A 20,855-nucleotide genomic window follows, 5' to 3' on the forward strand; every position below is an offset into this window, starting at 1 on the left:
TTGCACCCAATTTCCAGCCCCTTCTATTTCACTTTACCCATGAATAGCGGGGTTTTTCTCTAAGTCACCATCAGCATTTGCTGTTGCCTAACCCTCCACCGTCCCCGATCCAGCTGCATTATCTGGAGGCTGTACATCACTGCACACAAAGAACATTTCCAATGGCACCGAGCCTCCCCCGCTGCAGGGCTCCCATTTTAACTGTGCCAGCCAGCAATTACCTGAGGCGGGCTGTGTGCTAAAGAACCAGCTCTGCATCCTTTCTAGGAACTGCCAGGCCCAAAGAACAAACACAGAAACTAAAAAATGCAGATGCAAATACAGTATCACCTTCCCTGTTTGAACAGCTGACCGTAGCGCTCACATCTCCCACCCTAATTAGGAAATAAATTGCCTGTTTTTCCCCCCCAGCAAATTCAAACCCTCACCCTTACTCAGAAAGGGGACAGAGGCTTACCACAGATGGCATTCAAAGACAACCCAGTTTCTCAAGCTCTAATTCACAAATGCTTTAGTAGTCTTTATTTTTTTGTTTAGCATCTGACCTAAATATTTATTTGCTCCTGGCTACTGTGGTGGCCTAAACTGCTGCCAGTTACTCCTAAGCATGAATCTTCCCTTTAGGTGCCTCAATCCGCTCTGTCCAGCCTCAGACAAGCCACTTCTCCTGTGCTGCTGTTCTTTGCCCAAAAAATAGAAGGTATTATTGTTTCTTTCCCCTCACCCTTTGTCTGTAGACTGCAAACATAACAGACTTGTCTTAATATTTATGGAGGAGCAGCACCTAAAATCCCAAAGCTGTGATCTTGGTTAGGCTCTCCAGGCCCCAGTACAATGCAAAATAACAAACTGAAGTTTAAAAAAACGGAGCAAAAAACTTTCTAGATATAAAAGCAAAAATACCTGGCTTCTTAAAAGAAGATAATCCATAAAATCACCCAAAAACCAGCAACAAACCGAACTAACCCTAGATGAGGGTGGGCATCACTCAGAAGGAACCAATCTCAGAGTGAAAGAGGCCAGGAGGAAAGGCTTACACAAGAGTTTCAGAGCTTCACAAACCCCTTCTCTACAGCTTGAGAAGGAGGAACTCCTCTCCCAGTATAACCTCACATCACAGAGTTAAATTAACCTCCACTCAAACCCCAAAGCACTGGAAATAAAGTTTGTCTGAAGGAGCAGGGCACTGGCCCCAGCACACGGCGACATCTGAGTCTGCAACCTGCAAGAGCACTAGAGCCTGCAATCCCCCCGAGGCGCCCAACCCAGCGGAGATCCCCCACAAAGATCATTTTCAATAAAGAGGAAACTGCAGAGCCTTCTTACACAGACACCCCTCATTCCAGCCTTAGTCTTCGGAGCATTCAGCTCCCACTCTTCCTCTGGATACTCACTGAGAGCAAGTGAAGTTTTTCCAAGAGCTTTTTGTGGATCATCCTGCAGCAGAGGTTTGTGCCAGCCCCGACGGCTGTGCTGGCAGCGAGCTGCAGGGCTGGAGCTCTGCTCCTCAGCCTCCTCCCCATCTAATGTCCCGTTTATAAATTCCACACTCATTTCGTTCTCCTCCCAACACCCTGGCAAAGCACAGCAAGGCATCAAAGAAGCAACTCGGAGAGAGGGAAAAAAAAAAAGCTCGGAGTATTCAATTTTTAATTCCCCTCATTTTGAGTGCAGCTCCCTCCCTTTGTGTTCCACGGGGGAAAGGACATTATTTTTATATTAAAATTAACAGAGTGTTTTGCCTCATAATTTTTTAATCATTTATTTTAGTGCTCACTTATCTGAGGGATTAAAAACCTTCCCCATCTCCACAGGACAACGCTCCTCAGATTGTGTAAATCAGTGACTCTTCAGAACAGGAGAGCAACACAAATGGGGAAAAACGAGAGAGAAGGTGAATTGCCTGTGGAAATGGGAAACTCACAGCTGGAATCAAGTGCACTGGGTTTAAATTTCTGGGCAGTGGCAAATTGCTCCCCTCACTGGTGTCCTTCCCCCAGCACCAGCTGGGAACGTGCACGGAATGGGAACTGGTTTGTGCTGGAAGCTGCTGCAGCTTTCCAAACAGCCAAAGGCCAAAAATCCAAACAATTTTCAACTTTTATCTGGGGAGAGTTATAATCAGCACAAACAACAACAACAACAAAAAGTCACAAAAACAACACTTGAGCTCTGCTGTACCATCTGGATTTTGACCGTGAAAGTTTATTAAGGATGCTGAAGGATAGGAAATTAAAAACAAAAACAACTATCAGCGTCCTTAATTACAACCATGACTATTTTTGTAAAAATTATGCATGTTTTTACAAAGGCAGAACTGCAGAAGATTACCATTTTGCGTGTTATCGAGTGAGGCTCAGCAGAAAAGTGCTGTTTTAAAGATTTAAATTATATCATCTATCCTAAATACCACATCCTATCTACACCATCATAATCAAAGCTCCACTGCAATAACCCACCTGAATAATTAAGATAAGAGTGACACAGTGACTCTCACTTTAACCACGTCAAACAAAACAAAGGATGGGGAACTGAAGTGCTCTTAAGGAAGCAGCACCAAGACATAAAAAATAAACGAGTTCCAGACCTGCGGTTTACCTTTACTGCACCACTAGGCCTGAAAATGTCTCTCCACGGAGACCTTGGCAGCAGAACGAGCAGCACTTCCAGGAGATGATCCCCAGCAGTGTGAAGGCAACCAATAAAACCTGACTTTGATGCCAGGAGCTGTTATTCCTCAATCCCTCACAACAATGCCGGTGACCCCTCACGTGCCGAGGATCCGCACCCGTGGCCACCTGAGATGTTGTCACGGGATGGTTTTCTCTCCTCTCTCCGCAGTAACCCTTCCTCCGGCTGATACTGGTTAAAATAATGTTTGCCACTGAGGGAAGAAGCGATCGGTCTGTGGGTCAGTGAATGTGAAAGCGTCTGAGACAAAGGCAGCGCGTTCAGTTTGCTCCTGCGCAGCCAAAGCTTCTGCGTGAATCCCTCAACACCAGCTGCGTGCACCTTCCGGAGTCAAGGCATTCGTTTGGCACTGCACCCTGGCTAAAACCCCTCCGTTTTTATTTCTCCAGCCTCATGGAACTGCAGCCTTCAGTCAGTGACAACACCTCTCCGCGTGGCTCAGCTTCACTGCAAACTTCTCCAGAAACCTGAAGGAATCTGCCAGACCGCTCACTCCACGCTGAACTGCGACATCCTCGGGACCTCAGCCCTCACCCTCACTTTATTTTCAATCCACAGTCACCCAGCATTCGTGAGATATAAAACTCTCCCAACCAATTATATAATGCCACTATTAAAAAAATAATAAAAAATAGTAAATTGTCTTTTTCTTGTAGATTGAAGGGAAGAACTTCTTAGGGAAATTGCCTTCCCAGCTGCAGGCTCAGGCTGCAAATGCAATAGATGGAATTTGCTGCTGTGTCTTGGGGATTGAGATAAGTGGCTCTTTTCAGTAGGCCAGAAACTCTACCTTTTTTAGTTCATTTCAGCTGCTCTCCTTGAATCTTCTGAACGCTTCTGCTCTTCTAGGTTTGCTGTGAATTGAAATCATTTCAGCAAAAAAAATATCTAGAAAAAGAACTGTGCTGGCGTGATGTATTTTCAGCTCTGGAAAGTAATGTCACGGGATATGTCTGTTCCAATGAAACTCCACGCTTTTACTTCTGAAAAATTCAGACATTTCAGCTTTAACCTAGTTAAGGGGCTGAATCTGCTAGTGCTCCAAAGGGAGGCATTTTACAGCCAAGCTATAACAAACAGAGCGAGTCCCTTCCCCAGGCGCAGCTCAGCCAGTTTTTACCAGGGGGATGATCTGCTCTGCCACTCTCAGTCACTCACAGCACACAGAGAGGGCTCACACTGTGCTTTGGGAACACCTGACGGGATCATTTCCCTCCTGCAGGGTTTGTAGGCTGCTTGTCCTGTTCCTTCCTCAGGATCCAGCATCCTAAACATGAAGAAAGCAAACTGGAGCCCCCCAAGGATGACTCCTGTGTTCCTGCTTTTGCCAGCCTTCCTCAGAACCATCAGCACTGCATTTTAAAACTGTGGATTGAGGTTTGCTTTGCTTCCTGACACAGTGCCAAGAGGTGAGGGGAGGCTGAGGACTAAACCTGGCAGATTTTCCTGCAGACCTCCACTACTCTGCCATAGAAAATAAAAAAAAACAGAACAAAACAAACAAAAAAAATCCCCACAAAAACAAAAACCATCAAAAAAACCCCCACCCCCCAAAAAAAAACCCAAAAACCCCCCAAATCTACAAGAAATAAAACCCAACCAAGCCCAAAGCAGCACCCACTCCTGCTGAACACCTGTCACAAACAGGTGAGAGGTGACGGTGACCCCTGTCCCCAGCTCCCAGCCACAGCCCAAAGGTGTGTCCCCCCTGCAGGTTCCTCCCAAAGAGCATTTCCTGATGAACGCACTGTTGTGTTTCAAAGTCTCCAGTGATCCCATCATTCCCTACACAGCTGGGCAACACAAGGCTGGAGCAGGAATTGATCACTATCAATTTACTGTCACTAGTGATGCTGGAGCCATCACTTCCCATCACTCTTCACCGGCTTGCGTGGAAGAGGAAAATCAGCACAATCAGAAATGAAAGAATCCAGCCTATCTATCTGCAGCAAGAACCCCAACCTTTCCTCCCCATGCTGTCACACCAGTAAAGGACAGCTCCCAAAAACCCTCCTGCGTTTGGAAAGCAGCAGCACTGTAAAGGGCAAGCACACAGGGAGCAGTGATAAGGCCAAATCGATGTGTCACAAGGAGGAAAGCAAAAATAGAACCCTGCAACCCAAGAGTCATGCATTTATCTGTAACAAATTAAAAAGAAAAACGGCTTCAAGGCCTGAAATCACCAATCTCTTTTCAAGTCCTCTCCTTATTAGCATGTCAGACTGCTCTGCCCGCTTCACTTTGTAACAGTCCCTGTGACCGTTTCATCCTTGGGAAGTGATCGCTCCTCTCCAAGAGCAGCGCTGTTCCCGAGCTGCCAACTTCTCCCTCTTCCCCCAGTTGTTACAACTCTCATTCCAGCTCTGCAGCTCTCTGCAGACCTTGTTAGAAAGTTGGGAAAGACGGTTTGGACAGCAAGGCTCAGACCACACCGGCAAAGGTGACTCCTCATTTCTTCTAAGAGAATTTTAAACAATTTTAAGTATTTTAAAGGGTGTAACATACACGTTAACAACAGCAGATGCTGAATAAAGCCAATTAAATTTCACCAAGAGGCAGACAAACCACCTGCACCCTCATTTCTAAAGGGACTGCACGTTTTCGAACCACTCCTTTTGTGGAAACTATCAAGCGTCACTACTGCAGGGAGCAACCAAGAGTTTGTGAGTGTTGAGTCAGGCACAGAAGGAAGTGCTCTGAGCCAAGATGCTTAAACTCCATGAGGATGTGCCTGATCAGAAGGACAAGCCAGTTATTGATGTGTTTAAACAGAGGCCTTTGCAAGGGGAAACACCACAGCCTGCCCAGCCAAGCACGTCTGAGCCACTGGTACAAATGTTCAAAGGTTTTCTGCAAAGGAGCTCTTGCTCCGCCAGAGGAAGGGCCAGCACCACAGAAACAACCCTAAATCTCAGCATGAGCCACCCCCTGATGCTCCCAAAGCAGGGCAATAAACCAAAACCAAGACGAATGCATCATTTTCACAAGCCTGACCGTCAGCAACTCCTTGTGGGCTGCCCTAAAGGCTCATTCTGGGAGTTAATCCCAACACCAAAGGATTCCTGTGCCTGCAGGGAGGGCAGGCACTGATCCTGGTGCACAAACGGCTCCAGGATCGCTGCAGGTCACCCTGTCACCCCCTGCCCTGGTACCCAGCTCAGTGTGTGTGCTGACACAGCCGGAGCTCCAGCCCATGCACCAAGCCAGGAGCCCCAGCTGCCTTCACGGGCCTGATCCACAGGCAGGCAAAACCCTTCTGACAACAGCACCGAGCTCTGATGACACAATATTTTCTTTTACTGCTTTTCTTTTATCCCGTTTTACCAAAGTTTGAAGAAACTTTTGCAAATTAATCACTGATATTAGAACAGGTGATGCCTGATCATTCATTAGGAGATGAACAATCCTGAAGCTGTTGTATTACTCACATTGACAGACAGACAAAGAAATCATTTAAATAAAAGGGCCTCAGAGGAGCACGTACACCTTTATATTATCAAGTGATACAAAAATGATCAGAGAAAGATCAGATAACAAAGGCAAGCTCCCACCTGAAAAGGCAGCAAAGTAATAATTACAGAGAAAAGTATTTAGATGAAAGGATATGACACTGTTTCACAAAATGATGTCAGCCTGAACATGAAAGGGCAAAGCAGTGATGGGCACCACAAAGTTTACAGTGAGAAAAATCAGAAAAAGAGGGGGGGAAAAAGCAAATAATAAATGAAGCAAACTCACAGCCAGACTAACCACCGGGGCACAGGGAAGGAGTGGCAGGGGAAGATGACTCTGCCGGCCCAGGCCCAGAGCACCAGTGAGCACAGGGCTGACCCAGCCCACGAGCTGCAGGTGACCTGGGGAAGGTACAGGACAGGTGACATCCATCCTCCCTCCCTCCCTGCGTGTGTCACTGCTGCAGGAGCAGAGGTCGGCTCAGCCCTCCCCTGCTGACACACACTCCTGGGCCAGGGATTTCATGCACCTGAGAGGAGAACGCAGGGAAGAAGCACCAGCACAGGAGAGATCCACTTCAGGCTCAAGAACTCTCAGCAAAAGGACTGAGGGAGGAGAGCTGCTGTGTCCACCAGACTGAAATACTCCAGGCTCTCGAGAGCAACACCGTGTCTCCATTTCTGCCCTGCTCCCTCCACTTACGGTTCTGCTTGCAGAGAAAGCGGTAAATGAAGACCTCAAAGATTTAAAGGTAAAAACAAAGTCAAACACACAAGCAAAAAAAAAACAACCAAAAAAACCCCACAAAATAGAAAAAGCTGCAATACTTGCCAGGAATATCTTGACTTAAACAGTTTCTTAATGTGCTGGTGTTTGGGCACCAGTGGGAAGAAGAGCAAGGCTGAGTGAGAGGGGACTGGAGGATGACACGAGTCCAACATCAGCTGCCCAATTCCTCCTGACACAGACAGACACAGGAGCGGCAGGGAACAGCCTCACACTGCTCATCAGACTCCGAGCACATTCTGCCCCACGTGTCTTTTTCTGCGCAGAGGCTGCAGCTCTGCTCCCAGGCCGGTATTGATGGGAGGAAAAGAGAATGCCCAGCATTAAATGAACACCTGAGTCAGCCAAAGGAACTGAGCAGCTCCTGAGCTGACCTTCCCTCAGACACCCGTGACTGTCCCCCCAAAATCCAGCCCCTCTGCTCTGGGAGCTGCAGCACAGAGTGTTTGAGGCTGCTGGCTGAGCACTCTTCCCCTCCAGAGGATGGGGATTTTCCTTACTTCATTTTAATTTTATTAATCCATATCAAGACTCTACATCTTGCTGCAGGCTCTGCGCCTAGTACTGAATTTATACAACCAACAATTACACTATTGATCTTCAATGGCTACATTCACTAACAAGATACAAAAAAAAAAATTAAGAGAATATTTTTAAGTCTTATTTAAATAACACCACGGTGCTGGTACATGCAGTTAATTTCCAGGAATTTCGATAAACCCAGCAATATTTCACTAAATACATTCTTATCACCCATTTTACATTCAACAACAAAAAAAAGTGCAGCTTAAAAATACTTGAGTGTGTTCTCAGAAAGAACTGAAGATGGAAACGGGTGCCTGTTCAGGTACTTTTACACCTGAAAATTCTGGAAATCAGAGGACAGCGGAGAAGACAAACACGCGCATCCAAACAGGCACAGGGAAATGTGATTCTGGGAGCAGGGGACACAGGCAGAGCCCGTTAATCTGTTAATCTGTCAGCAGCCTCCCCAGACACAAGGGCCACGCTCATTAATGGGGATGAGCAAGAGCCTGACTGACATCACAGCTCCTGGATCGCTGGCTCTCCATCCTTCCCACAAGTTTTCCTTTGCTGCAAGGGAACCTGACACGTTCCACAGCCTTTTCATCTTCTTGTCAACTAAGGGGGAGCTGAGCTCTCTCAGAAATGGAGTTTCCCTGAAAAAAAGGGCACCCAAACACCAGGATAATTAACCAGGCAGGTTTTCAGTCTTACTCTGGCATGCTCCTCCAGCTTTAAAATCTGTCCCCTTGCTCTGGGAATAACCTAGTGTGCTCCTCTCTCAAAGGTCTCAAAAGTGTAGCAGAGACAAGAGTTAAGAGGGCTGATATTATTTTATTTATAAAGCTTTGTTTTGCTATCCCAGCACTCCAAAGGGCATGAACTCCCAAACTTACCCAGTATTCATTTAACTCAGTCCAGGGAGAGTTCTTTGGCCAATCTGCCAAACCTCGTTCAGAACGTTATTGCACCTGCCCAAAGCAGCCCCATTCTCTCTCGGAGCTATTTAAAAGTGCTCTCCGGATGGATCTGCTGCAGTGTTCAACACCCCATAAACACCAAAAATAGAGATTCTGCCTGGAAAAGGCTCCAGTGTTGTCCTCAGCACGTCCCAGGAGTCTGTTCCGTCAGTTTTGAGCCAGTTTCGCATCTCCCAAAGGCCACATGAAAACCCACCCCAGCTCAGTACGTCGTTTTCCTGAAGGCTGAGCAGACCCTGGAATGTTCAGCCGGGTGTCACAGCCAGAACGCCCCAGAGATGCCATCCCATGAGCTGCCTGCTCTGCTGCTTTAACTGCGGGACAGCTCCTCCTGGAGAGCGTGGAGATGTCTGATATTCAGCAGCCACAGGGGCTGCAGGGGGGCTGCACAGGAACCACCTTTCCCCTACCCTGCAATTAGACTGGATACTTAAAAATCCTGGGGCAGTTAAAAATCCCTGCTCCTTGGACGTGAGGAGTTTTGCATTCCAGCCCCACCGAGCAGCTTTCAACAGGAGACTGCAGAAGCAGCGGTGACAAACACACGACGGGAGGCTCAGAAACAATTAGGGTACATTTAAAACAAATGACAGACACACTGTCTGCCAGGCAGGTCTGCACACTTGCACAAGTCCCTGTCACTGCCAGCTCTCCAAGGCTGGTTCTGCACATTCCAACCAACCATCCCCGGGAAAGTCTCAGGGAGCGTTTGCATGTGTGAGCCCACCTGCACCTCCAACAGTTCAGCTGGGATTTCCTGTGGCCGTTTGTGCACAGCCGAGCGCAAATCCCGCTGCAAGCAAACATATTAATTAAGCTGCAGGTATTAAGCCTGCACCAATTGACCCTGCAGCCGTGTAACTGACTGATGCTCCATGCCCCTGACGAAAAGCTGAAGTTCTGTAAGTGAATGTCTCCAGAACGAGGAGCAGCGTGCAGGCGCTGGGGTGTGTGTGCACGGGCAGCCCGGCAAAGGCATCATCCCGTCCCGATTCCACCTGGAACCTGCCCTGGCCACTGCAGCTCCTCCAGCACGGTTCATTCACACAGCTGCTGCTGCTGCACTTTCACATATTCCGCTCCAAGCCTGTGTGAAGAACTGATTTTTCAGCTGCCGAGCTGAACTAATCAAAACCTAAAAACAATTCTCTCAGGTCAATCCGAAGTGAAAAACCTTTCAGCACCCCAGCACTACAAAAGGGAATGAAAAACTCCTAATGAAACCATAGGGAAGGATAATGTTACCCTTTGAAAATGGAGGAGAAAAAATTTAAAGCCTCCAACCTTTCTTCTCAAGTTCCATCTTAGTTTTTGAAAATTACTTTCTCGGGAAAGCTTTTCTGCATCTCCATTTTAATCCACAGCCTTTCTACTACACTGGCATGTGTAAGAGCTAATGGAAAATTTTATATTTTTTAATTTAGTACATTCAGAATAAAGGCAGTTCCATTAATGCTCGACACTGCTTCCCTGGGAATGGCTGTTCCTGAAGACACCAGCTACACCTCTCATTGTCCCAGCTGGATAAAATCAAACCAGTGGATAAACGGAATAAACACTGAGTTGAGCAAATATTCCTATGCCTAGTTATCATAATCTACAAATCACCACCAACTGTTGTTTTATTGCATAACAAAGACAAGGATTAAACCTGCATTTGGAATATATAATTGAAGCCAAACAGAAAAGCACTGATTAGTTAATCTAATTTACATTGCTATCTCTTGTTTTACAAATGAAGATAAGCTCCTTCACCTATCCACGCAGGCAGTCTGCACGTGCTTCAGACCCCTTTCCCCACCGCTGAAAAATGGTTTGACTTGATGGAACAAATCACAGGATGTACAGACATTCACGGCCTGGCACTTGAGGAAATATCCAGGAATAAATCAAGCAAGACAAACCACTGCGAAGTGAAGGAAAGCAAAAGCATTAAAATGACATATTAAAAGTGTTCTGCCAAATTACATCTGGTTCACAGAGGTGCCACATTTAAAATTTAAGACTTGAGCGCTTTAAATTGTACAAATAGCACGGAGCATCGCTGATCCCACGGCCACGGAAAGTGAGGAACTCCACACTTGGCAGGGAGGCTTGGTGCCTCGAAAAGGAAGACAGAGCAGGACCTTGGGAGGAAACACTTGTGATGGGTGAAGTCTCACAGTAACGGACAGAAACAGGAGGGGTTCCCAATGCAAAGGGAAGGGCACACGGTGCCCCTGAGAATTCCCAGGGCCAGCTAATGAAGCACATTAACAGGGCGTGCTAATGAAGCCGCAGAGGTGCTGCTCAGGGTGAGGGGGCACACACGGCCCCTTCCCAGCAGGACAGACCCACTGCTGTCTCCTGCTTACTGAACACGGCCTGACCAGTCACTGTTTCACACCGGCAGTATTGCTGGGCTTCAATCAGCGTTTTCCTGCCCTGACTCACCCAAAAATCTGCTCCCACCTGGTGCTGTGAGCACACGGGGACTGCAGCTTCATCCTGGAGCTGCGTGCCAGGAACCAGCCCGTGCCCACCAGCACTGCCCTGCTCCGTGTGGGCATCCATCCCGAACCCGGGGACACAAAACCCTCTCGAAGGGCTCAGAGCCCTTTACCCGCACTGCCCTGCTCCGTGTGTGCATCCATCCCAAACCCAGGTGAAACAAAACCCTTTCGAAGGGCTCAGAGCCCTTTATCTGCACTGCCCTGCTCCGTGTGTGCATCCATCCCAAACCTGGGGACACAAAACCCTCTCGAAGGGCTCAGAGCCCTTTATCTGCACTGCCCTGCTCCGTGTGTGCATCCATCCCAAACCTGGGGACACAAAACCCTCTCGAAGGGCTCAGAGCCCTTTACCCGCACTGCCCTGCTCCGTGTGTGCATCCATCCTAAACCCGGGGACACAAAACCCTCTCGAAGGGCTCAGAGCCGTTTATCCGCACGGGTTTTGTCCGGGGAGAGGGCAGCTGTCCTCCTGCTGTGTAAAGGGTGGGGTGTTTGCTCGGGGGAGCACAGCGGGGTCTGTGTTTAGGAGCAGGTCAATCCCCCAGGCAGGAGAAGCCAAGGCGGAGCTGCAGCACCGCTCTCACCGAGCCAAACCATCCCACACCCGCTGCGCTCCGCAGGGCCGGCGCCCCCCGGCTCCTTTCGGCACTCAGAGGTCACAGGCTGACATTTCGGGAGTGTTAAAGTCACTGTCTTCCCCTCCATGTGCCATCCCTGCTCAAGGCAGCAAATCACTCCTGTGTGTGAGCGCACCGGAGCTGGGAACTGCTCCGGAGACGGGAAACAAGGCAAGGCAGGCCGGCAGAAACAATGCAGGAGGGAAAGGGGTGGTGCTTGAAACCCACAAGAAACACGAGAAAAAAAGAGAAAATGCACCTTTACCCCCCACTCGGGTTAAATAAATCAAACAAAAGATGAAGCCAGCCTCACTGATAGACCAAAGCAGTTCAGCCTTTTTTTGTAACGGCAAGTGAGGTATCATCAGTCATTAATGATGTCTCAATTCGGATATGTGGAATTCTCCTCCACTAAAACACAACCAAAGGGGGAAAAAAACCCAGCAGAAAACCTCAAACGACTTACTTTCTTTAAAACAGGATCTGCAGGTTCTGTGTAACACACTGTCCTTCCAGAGCCGTGCCAGCACAGCGAGGGGAGCAGGAGCTGCTCTGTGAGTGAAGGGGAGTGAGGGAGGAGCTCTGTATTTAATTAGAATGCACACTGGGCATGGTTTGGCTGGTTGCACGACTTAGCAAAGCCCCCAGGTGCTCTGAGCGAAATCACTTTGTGAGAGCCCTGTACAGCTTTTCAGTGCTCAGAATGGCACAGCCTCCAGCAGTGCTTTTCCTGACATCACCCAGAGTTATTCACGAGGAAATTTCCTGTGAGGAAATTCACTGGGAGCATCCACCTCCTCACAGACAGCTCCAACAGCCCTGAGCAGCCACAAAGTCCGGGAGTCGCTTGGCCAAGTTCCTCTGGAAGTATTTTAAGAGTCTTTTCAGGGAAGAGTTAAGAGTTGCAGGGGGTTTATGGCTTTATTATATTTTGATTGAAGGAAAAATTGCAGGAAGGTTGTTCTCTGAGAATTTCTGCAGCTGTAATTAGGGAGTGTTCCAAACGCGTTGCCAATTAGCTTAATTGGTGTGCAGTCTGAGACCTGTGCAGAAAAGGTTCCTTATTACTTAAGGCGGGGTGGGGGGAAGAAAGAAGCGAAGACCAAAACTTCTCCTAAACTTGCCAAGAGGAAGAGGAGCAGAGGAAGTGCTTGACTCCATGAGCAGTAGCTGAGGATGAAGGAACAACTCTCCAAGTTTCTGAGGAGAATAAACCCTTTGAAGATTGGTTCCAGCTGTAGCTCGCTCAGTCCCAGACTGTGCCAGACTAATTACGATGTTCAGCTGTGTCTGTTATTTCACTGGATCAGTCTGAAAATAGAACTGGTCCAAGTGGTGTCAGCTGGAGCTCTGCTGTGAGCTGTGAAGGTGTTCAGCTCCAGCAGGACACAGGGAAGAGCTGCAGGGCCAGGCACTGTTTGCCTTCCAGCAGCCCAGGCCTCGGATACTGGAATACTGGACCACCGGAGTTCTAATTCTGCCCCATCCCTGGAAATAAATCTGGAGTGCCTGGCAGTTGAAAGGCTCTGGTGAGGTGGTGGAGAAGCTTTTATTGCCTTTAAAATGAATTTCATCGTTCCACCAACAAGGCAAACATCAGCCCCGTTTGTCTCTGCAGTGAGCAGTGCAGACGTGCTGAGTGCCTGTTCCTGGGGTGTGCACAGACACAAATCCACACAGACACAAATCCACGCAGACACTCCCATCCCATGCCTGCTCACCCACAGGATCAAACCACTGCCCACAGCACACCAGCATTCGGCACAAAAAATGGAAATCCAAGCCTGCCGCCATCATTCTATGAACAGCAAATCTGCCTTTTGTTACAGTTGTGATGGAAGTAAAGCAGAGCACAATTCCGTGTTAGAATGGTGCTGGAAGTAAAGCAAAGCACAATTCCATGTTAGAATGGTGCTGGAAGTAAAGCAAAGCACAATTCCATGTTAGAATGGTGCTGGAAGTAAAGCAAAGCACAATTCCTTTAATTATGCAGCTTTTGAGGCTCCATGTCCTGCCTGGGACTTCAGTAACAAGAGATTTCAGTGCCATGCAGCTTGGCTGTGGTTAAATAATTCCAAGAAAGCCAAGAGTGAATCCACTAAACGAAGGCTTAGTCGGCATAAGGGAAGCTCAAAACCAGACAAGCAGAACGCTGGAGCTGACCAGGGCTCCATGGCCACACTCAGAGTCCATTTCTCTGCATCTTAAACTACTTTTTAATTTGTTCTGATTTAACTGCAGCTCCAAACAAAGGAATTCTTATAGGATTGCCCATGTTTGACCTTAGCATCTCAAGAGAATCTAAGAAATTTAATCTCAAACCAAATCTGCTTTTTCTTAATCTCAAACCTTGAACTACAGCCAAGCACAGTCGAGACCCAGAAACAAACAACCCCGTCTCTGCCTCAGCCCTAACGAGGGTGGTCTCTTGGCATTAATATTTTGCATTCATATGAAGTCAGTGAACCAACAGAAAACAACGTCTGAAGACCAAGAACCAAATCAAGGCACAAACCACAAGGACTTTGTTGACCAAAATACAGCTCAGCTCACGTCGCTGCCTCGAGTACCAAAGATTTTCAGTCTTTGCTGTGCAGCTCAAGGAGCTCACCACGGTTCCCTGCTGAGGTCAGGTTTAAGTGAAGCTGGTGTGAGGGCTAAGCCAGTGCAGAGGTCACATTCACCCCGCACAAGCACCACAGGGCTCACCTGACACAGGTGTGCGAGGGATGCTGCCCGAGGCACAGCAGCACCTTTCTGCCTGCCAGGAACACTGACAGGAGCTAAAGGAGGTAAATGTATTACAATTAGGTGAAAGAATAATACATGTCCTCCTTGCATTATTTTAATACTTTTATCAAAATTTGCATCACTCAATTCAGCCAGAGATTTCAGGAGGCTGCTGGAATTTTGACTTTCCCGGCAGAGCTACTTTCCTGACCAAGGTGTGAGCATTAACTGGTAACTACTGCCATTCACACGAGAAATGTCCATTTCACAGTTTCACTGCAGTGCAACACGCAGCTTGAACCGCTGCCGGTGAAAAGCGTGGATTCAGCACATCTCATTTATGTGCTTATCTAAACTGGAGGCAGCCACACAATATAATTCAGTGTATAGAGCACTTTGCTAATACAGAAACTGTGCACTGAGTAGCTTTTATTCAGGAGGTTTCTTTAGCTGGGAATCCAAGCACTTAATACAGCAGAGGAATTTCATTTTCTGGGGCACGGTTTCTCACTGACACAGGTGCTCTTATGGCAGAATTTACAGAGTCCATTATCTTCCCAAATAGGAAGCACAAGGAGTGATCATGCAAGAAAAGACGTTATAAAAGACTTCAGTTAATCTGAGATTTGTGGGGCGAGGGCTCCAGTTTAAACATCAAAAGGCGAGTTCAAGTCCTGCTGTAGGAGGATCTGCAGGTGATGGTGTGTAACTGCAGGAGCTGCCCTGCCCACCTGGACAAACCCTGACTGGGATTGCTACACGCTCATGACACTGCGCCAATATCTGCTCAGTGTCTGTGAGCGAGGAGAGGACAGCACAGAGACCCACGGCCTGGCCTGAGCAGGGAGGAGCAACCTGCCCCACACACTTCTCACTGGGGCTGCCAGCGTGCCGGGGCGTGAGGAAACCGGGGAGTGAGGAAACCTGGCAGTGAGGAAACCCCGGGAGTGAGGAAACCCCGGGAATGAGTAAACCCTGGGAGTGAGTAAACCCCAGGAATGAGTAAACCCCGGGAGTGAGTAAACCCTGGGAATGAGTAAACCCCAGGAATGAGTAAACCCTGGGAGTGAGTAAACCCTGGAAATGAGTAAACCCCAGGAATGAGTAAACCCTGGGAGTGAGTAAACCCCGGGAATGAGTAAACCCTGGGAGTGAGTAAACCCTGGGAGTGAGTAAACCCCGGGAATGAGTAAACCCTGGGAGTGAGTAAACCCCGGGAATGAGTAAACCCCAGGAATGAGTAAACCCTGGGAGTGAGTAAACCCTGGAAATGAGTAAACCCCAGGAATGAGTAAACCCTGGGAGTGAGTAAACCCCGGGAATGAGTAAACCCTGGGAGTGAGTAAACCCCAGGAATGAGTAAACCCCAGGAATGAGTAAACCCCGGGAGTTAGTAAACCCTGGGAGTGAGTAAACCCCAGGAGTGAGTAAACCCCGGGAGTTAATAAACCTTGGGAGTTAGTAAACCCCGGGAGTGAGTAAACCCCGGGAATGAGTAAACCCCAGGAATGAGTAAACCCTGGGAGTGAGTAAACCTTGGAAATGAGTAAACCCCAGGAATGAGTAAACCCTGGGAGTGAGTAAACCCCGGGAATGAGTAAACCCCAGGAATGAGTAAACCCTGGGAGTGAGTAAACCTTGGAAATGAGTAAACCCCAGGAATGAGTAAACCCTGGGAGTGAGTAAACCCCGGGAATGAGTAAACCCTGGGAGTTAATAAACCTTGGGAGTTAGTAAACCCCGGGAGTGAGTAAACCCCGGGAGTTAGTAAACCCTGGGAGTGAGTAAACCCTGGGAGTGAGTAATCCCTGGAATGGCCGGCTGTGCTGTGCTGTGCTGTGCTGTGCTGTGCTGTGCTGTGCTGGGAGCACACACCCCCGAGGCTGCAGGGGCAGCCCTGACCTGGACCCAGCTGTGACCACCGTCAGAGCCCCTGCCTGGGGAGGAGACGCTGCCTGGGAAGGAAGGGCCCAGTCTCTCGTGATTCCTTCACAGCTCAGTGGTGTTTTGCTCTCTTTTGGGCACTGGGAACCTTTCCACTCGGAGCAGGGGGCTGAGGAGAGCCAGGCTGACACAAGCCCAGGAGCACACACGTCACAACCAACATAAAACCCTCCGTGACAAGCTCGGCGCTGGGTTTCACCTCTGGAGCAGGGGCATGAGTCAGGGCTCTCCGTGATCCGTGTCTCAGGAGGCCTTCAGTCACCTCTGGGGATGTGCCTGCTCCTCAGCAGCTCAAGGCTGTCACTTCCCATCTTCTGTTTGATGACAGGGTACAAACAATACAAACCGAGACAGTCCCTGTGTAAAGGAGGCACAACCTGAAGGAGCTCCAGCTTCATCCTGGTGGGGCTCAAGGTAATAAATAACAGCAAGGTCTAGGATGGCTGAATTCCACTGGATTAAAAGGTGGGGTTCAGGCCAAAGTGACCCAAGAAACAACACGGTAAGGGAAAAGCTTTAACTGAGGTTTCTTCTGTTCACAAAGGGATGCCAGGGCCAGGTTGGACGGGGCTCTGAACAACCTGGTCTAGCGGAAGGAGGTTGGAACTGGATGATCTTTAAGCTCCCTCCCAACCCAACCCATTCCACGATCCTGTGACACCACAGTGCCGTGGGCACCTCAGGGTAAGGCAGGTCCGTGCCAGCTGCTCTAATCTGCACACTGTGCTACCAAGCAGAATGTCCCCAAGTACAGGTAGCCACAGACTCGAGAGACACGAACACCCAGCTCTGGGAAGGAACATTAAATCCAGAAGCGGAGCTGGCTGCTAAAGCCCACAGTGGAAATAGCACGCGGCAGCAGATCCAGTGCTGAAAACGATCAGCAGCCCCTGGCGTTAACGAGGCCCTGAGGAAAGAATCCCCGACGCTGGAAAGCACCAGCCTGGCTGGGGACACTGTCCCTGGCCGCTTGAAACAGGACAAATGGCTCTGCTGGCTGTGAGCAGTGCTGGGGAAGTTGGAGTCCCTGTCACAGCTTCTGCTGCTGCCAGCACTCTGCCGCGGAAAGCGGGCTCATTAACACACGAGGCAAGGGCTGGATGGGATTGAGGGGTGTACAGGTGGATAAATATACCTTCCACCTGCTGGATGGATTCGGGAGATGAAGAGGATAAAACCCAGCGTGCAGCAGCACTCTGTCAAAGGTGCTCCGAGTTCATTAGCACCTCCAAAGGACAATTCTCCCCTTGCTCCAGCCACGAACGGGGCACAGGGAGATTTCAAAGCAGGTTGCATAAAACCTTCTCTTGGCAAAGGTCCGCGGGTTTTATGCTCTGAACCATCTTTTATGTTATGTTTGGTTTCATTGTTCCGTTCTGATTCGAACAATGCCATGGATAATAAATGAGTATGTTTCACCACTTGGTAAGATAGCCAAAATGCCACTACCTACCTAATGAGCCTTATAATTGAGTTGTAATGAATTTTATGTAGTGCTGTGGAACTTGAATGATGCAGGAGACACTGGGAAGATACTTAAGAGGGAAGAATTCTAATACAGATTTCAAAAGAAGGGATAAAAATAATCAGAAGTTTACTCACACAGTTGTTACTCCTGGCAGGATTCAATTTAAGCCAATGGGATTACTCGTGCGAGTAAACGTGGCACAGGAATAAGGCTGCAGAAATGAGCCCTGGGACATAAAGGTGATGATGTTTAGAAAGCTTTTCCTTGTGCAGTACCCAGCTAAAACTGTGCAGTGCATTCCTGTGAAGAAACGGTTTGACATGACATGAAAGGCTGGGAGTTCTGAAGAAGTTAATACCCACCTTTAAAAATATTTTATACTGATCACGATTCGAGCATAAAAGCCAAAAAGTAAAGTCTCTATTCTTTCGCTTGTTTTGTCTCTCTATTTGATGCATATTACCTCAGTTGGACATCAACTGAAAAAGCAATTAAAAATGAAATTAGGTCAATAAAATCAAAGAAATACTTTCAGATCTCCTAACTTGCTGACAAACTTTTTAAAAAGTGGAACAGATGACAAGTAACAAATAACATGCTTTCACACAAAACACTGCTTGAAGCAACACACAGGAAATTCAAACACCTGGCAGCACTGGTGTGAGTTTCCAGAATATTCTGAAATACGTGCAAGATTAAATACCAACAGAAAGAAACAAAACCCTCCTGTTTTTCATGACGTTTTGCCCAAGAAGTACATAAAGCCATTTTCCAAAACAAATGGGCTGAAGCCAAGAGTTTCAGCTTCTAAACCCCCATAGCTACGGACACGTCTGCAAGAAAACAGTTTGTAGCTGCAACATTTCAAAAATGTTTGAAAGCTTTGAGCTTTCTGTATAGTATTTCTTGCACTGAAAGGTTGGTACTAGACCTGAACAGAACCCACTGCACTTCACAGGCATTTGCATCAATATTTGCATCAATATCTTCTCTGGGCTCACACATATTATCAAATGGTTTCAAAGAAACCCTGGGTGGAACTTCATTTTACCCAGCCATGTGTGGGTTTGACACGGGCAATCAAAAAACCACAGTCTGATCCAGATCTCCACACAGCCAATTGCACAGGGCTCCCAAGGCCTTCATCATCTTCACATCAGCTTATTTGTGCAGATTTTGGGCCACGAGAGCAGCCCGGGCACCACCTGACTGCCACAGGAATACTCTGGATATTATCATTCCGTGGGATCCATCAGAATCCCAAAGCTCTGCGCCTCCACAACCAGAGAGGCGAACGCAGCTCTGAGCTCTGGAATATTTCTGATTCCATCTGAAATAAAGGCTCTGTGTGGCTTTGTCTCAGGAACGACTTGGGCCTCACTACCAGGAGCCTCATTTTATAAAAGCAAAATATTCAAACACTGGGACCAGGAAATCAAGTGACTTCCACACCCCCCGAGTCTCCCAGAGCACTGGGAAATGAACCCCCCCATCCTCCCAGTGGCAGGATCTGCTCTGTTATCAGGAGTTCCATTCCTGCAGTTTATGGATAGAACACCTCTGCCTTTACTCAGCCCTCCTGGTTTTTACGAGCCCGATGCTTGTGCAACCTGGCAGCTTTTTAGCTCAATCATATAAATGTCTTAATACCCTGCATTGATCTGGAATCAACACAGTTGCCAACACGTGGATAAAAAGCATCTGGAGAATTTGCTGGTTGTTATTTCAAGCTGTTTATTATTCCTGGAGGACTCGTCTGCACACTCAGAACTATCATGCCTGCATTAATACTGCTCCCCTGCACCTCTGGGTACAGTAACACTGTACATTAAAGATGCTTTAGAAAATTGTTTGCGAGTTGATATTGCACTGGGATTACTCGGTACAGGCTGCAGCTTTCACTAAATAAATACTGGAGAAGGGCTGGCTGCGAAGGCAGGCAGCCTGAACTCCTCGGCTGGCCTTTGGAACACGGGCAGGAATAAGAAAAACAAAGCACTGATATTTACCAAGTTGATTTCAAGCCTCGGATTTGGCGGACCTGTGATGAACAGAGACTCAGGGTACATTTGTACTGTAGACTTGCAGACTGGCACCGGGAAACAATCCCTCAGAGGTGAGGGAGGAGCGTTTGGGGAGCTGCTCCTGCTGCCCGTGTGGGAGCTGAGAGCCCCGTTTTATCACAACCGTGCAGCTTGACAAAGAACAATGAAAAAAGGCACCCTGAAGAAAGAGAGGAAAATGAGCTGCAAACATCAGAGGACAGGGGGAGAGAGAGAATCTGAAAACTCCTTACTGAACTGCTCCGGTGCAGGGACAAACCAGCAGCCACTGCTGCACAAGTGATGCAGCCATGCACTAAGAAAAATCCTATTAAGTGAAACAGGCTCTGCAGCCGTTAGGAAAAACAGGAGCAAGGTGGGAGCAGGAATGAATCAAAAGGTCCGAATGCAGACGTACAAATCTGTAATAATTCCCTAATTACCACCGAAAATCATTCCACGCTGAAACGTGGCTGTAAGGCAAACCTGTTGGAGGAGATTTTCAAGACAAATCAGCACCGTGATAAAGCAGGCTGCGTTCTGTGCAGAAGTCCTGAGCACTACACAAAGTCTGAACAAGCGCAGCTTGACAGCTCTGCTGATGGGTGTTTATGTGAGGGATATAAACTTCCAGGAGAGACCTGCCTGAGCACAAACACCAGCTCCCCTTGGCCAAGCGAATATTCAGTGACCTGCTGTAAGCCCCAGCCCTGTGTCCCGAAAGACTTGCTCCGGGTGAACACCAGGGGGAATTTCTTCAGCGAAAGGGTTGTCACGGACTGGGGTCCCCATCCCCGGGGTGTCAGGAACACCCTGGACTGGCACTGGGGGCTGTGCTTTAGCTGACCTGGGGGTGTGATCAACTGAAACTGAAACATTCAGAACTGAGCTCACATTCCAGTCCCAGAATATTTCACTCCCAAGTTTTTTAACTGCCCAGATTAGAGGTTTTGACCCTAACCCATTACACTGCTGCTTATTTTCCACATCCATCCCATCTCCATATGACATGATATATGCATGAACCCACATAGTAAGTAAAGAGTGTATCTACATATCTATCTAGACCATTATTAATCATAGAAGAGGGAAAATGAAAATGATTTGCCAGATGTTATTAAAATGTC

At 48.1% G+C, this 20,855-nt stretch overlaps 1 protein-coding gene across 1 annotated transcript in view; it reads right to left on the reverse strand.

Annotated features, from left to right (window-relative positions):
- TMEM132D (transmembrane protein 132D) overlaps positions 1-20,855 on the reverse strand; it is a 199,739-nt gene that overhangs the window by 151,534 nt on the left and 27,350 nt on the right. The window lies entirely within an intron of this gene.

The sequence above is a fragment of the Chamaea fasciata genome, unplaced genomic scaffold (assembly GCF_029207755.1).
Source record: "Chamaea fasciata isolate MVZ Bird 193981 ecotype frontalis unplaced genomic scaffold, bChaFas1.0.hap1 SCAF_18, whole genome shotgun sequence".
Lineage (NCBI taxonomy): Eukaryota > Metazoa > Chordata > Aves > Passeriformes > Sylviidae > Chamaea > Chamaea fasciata.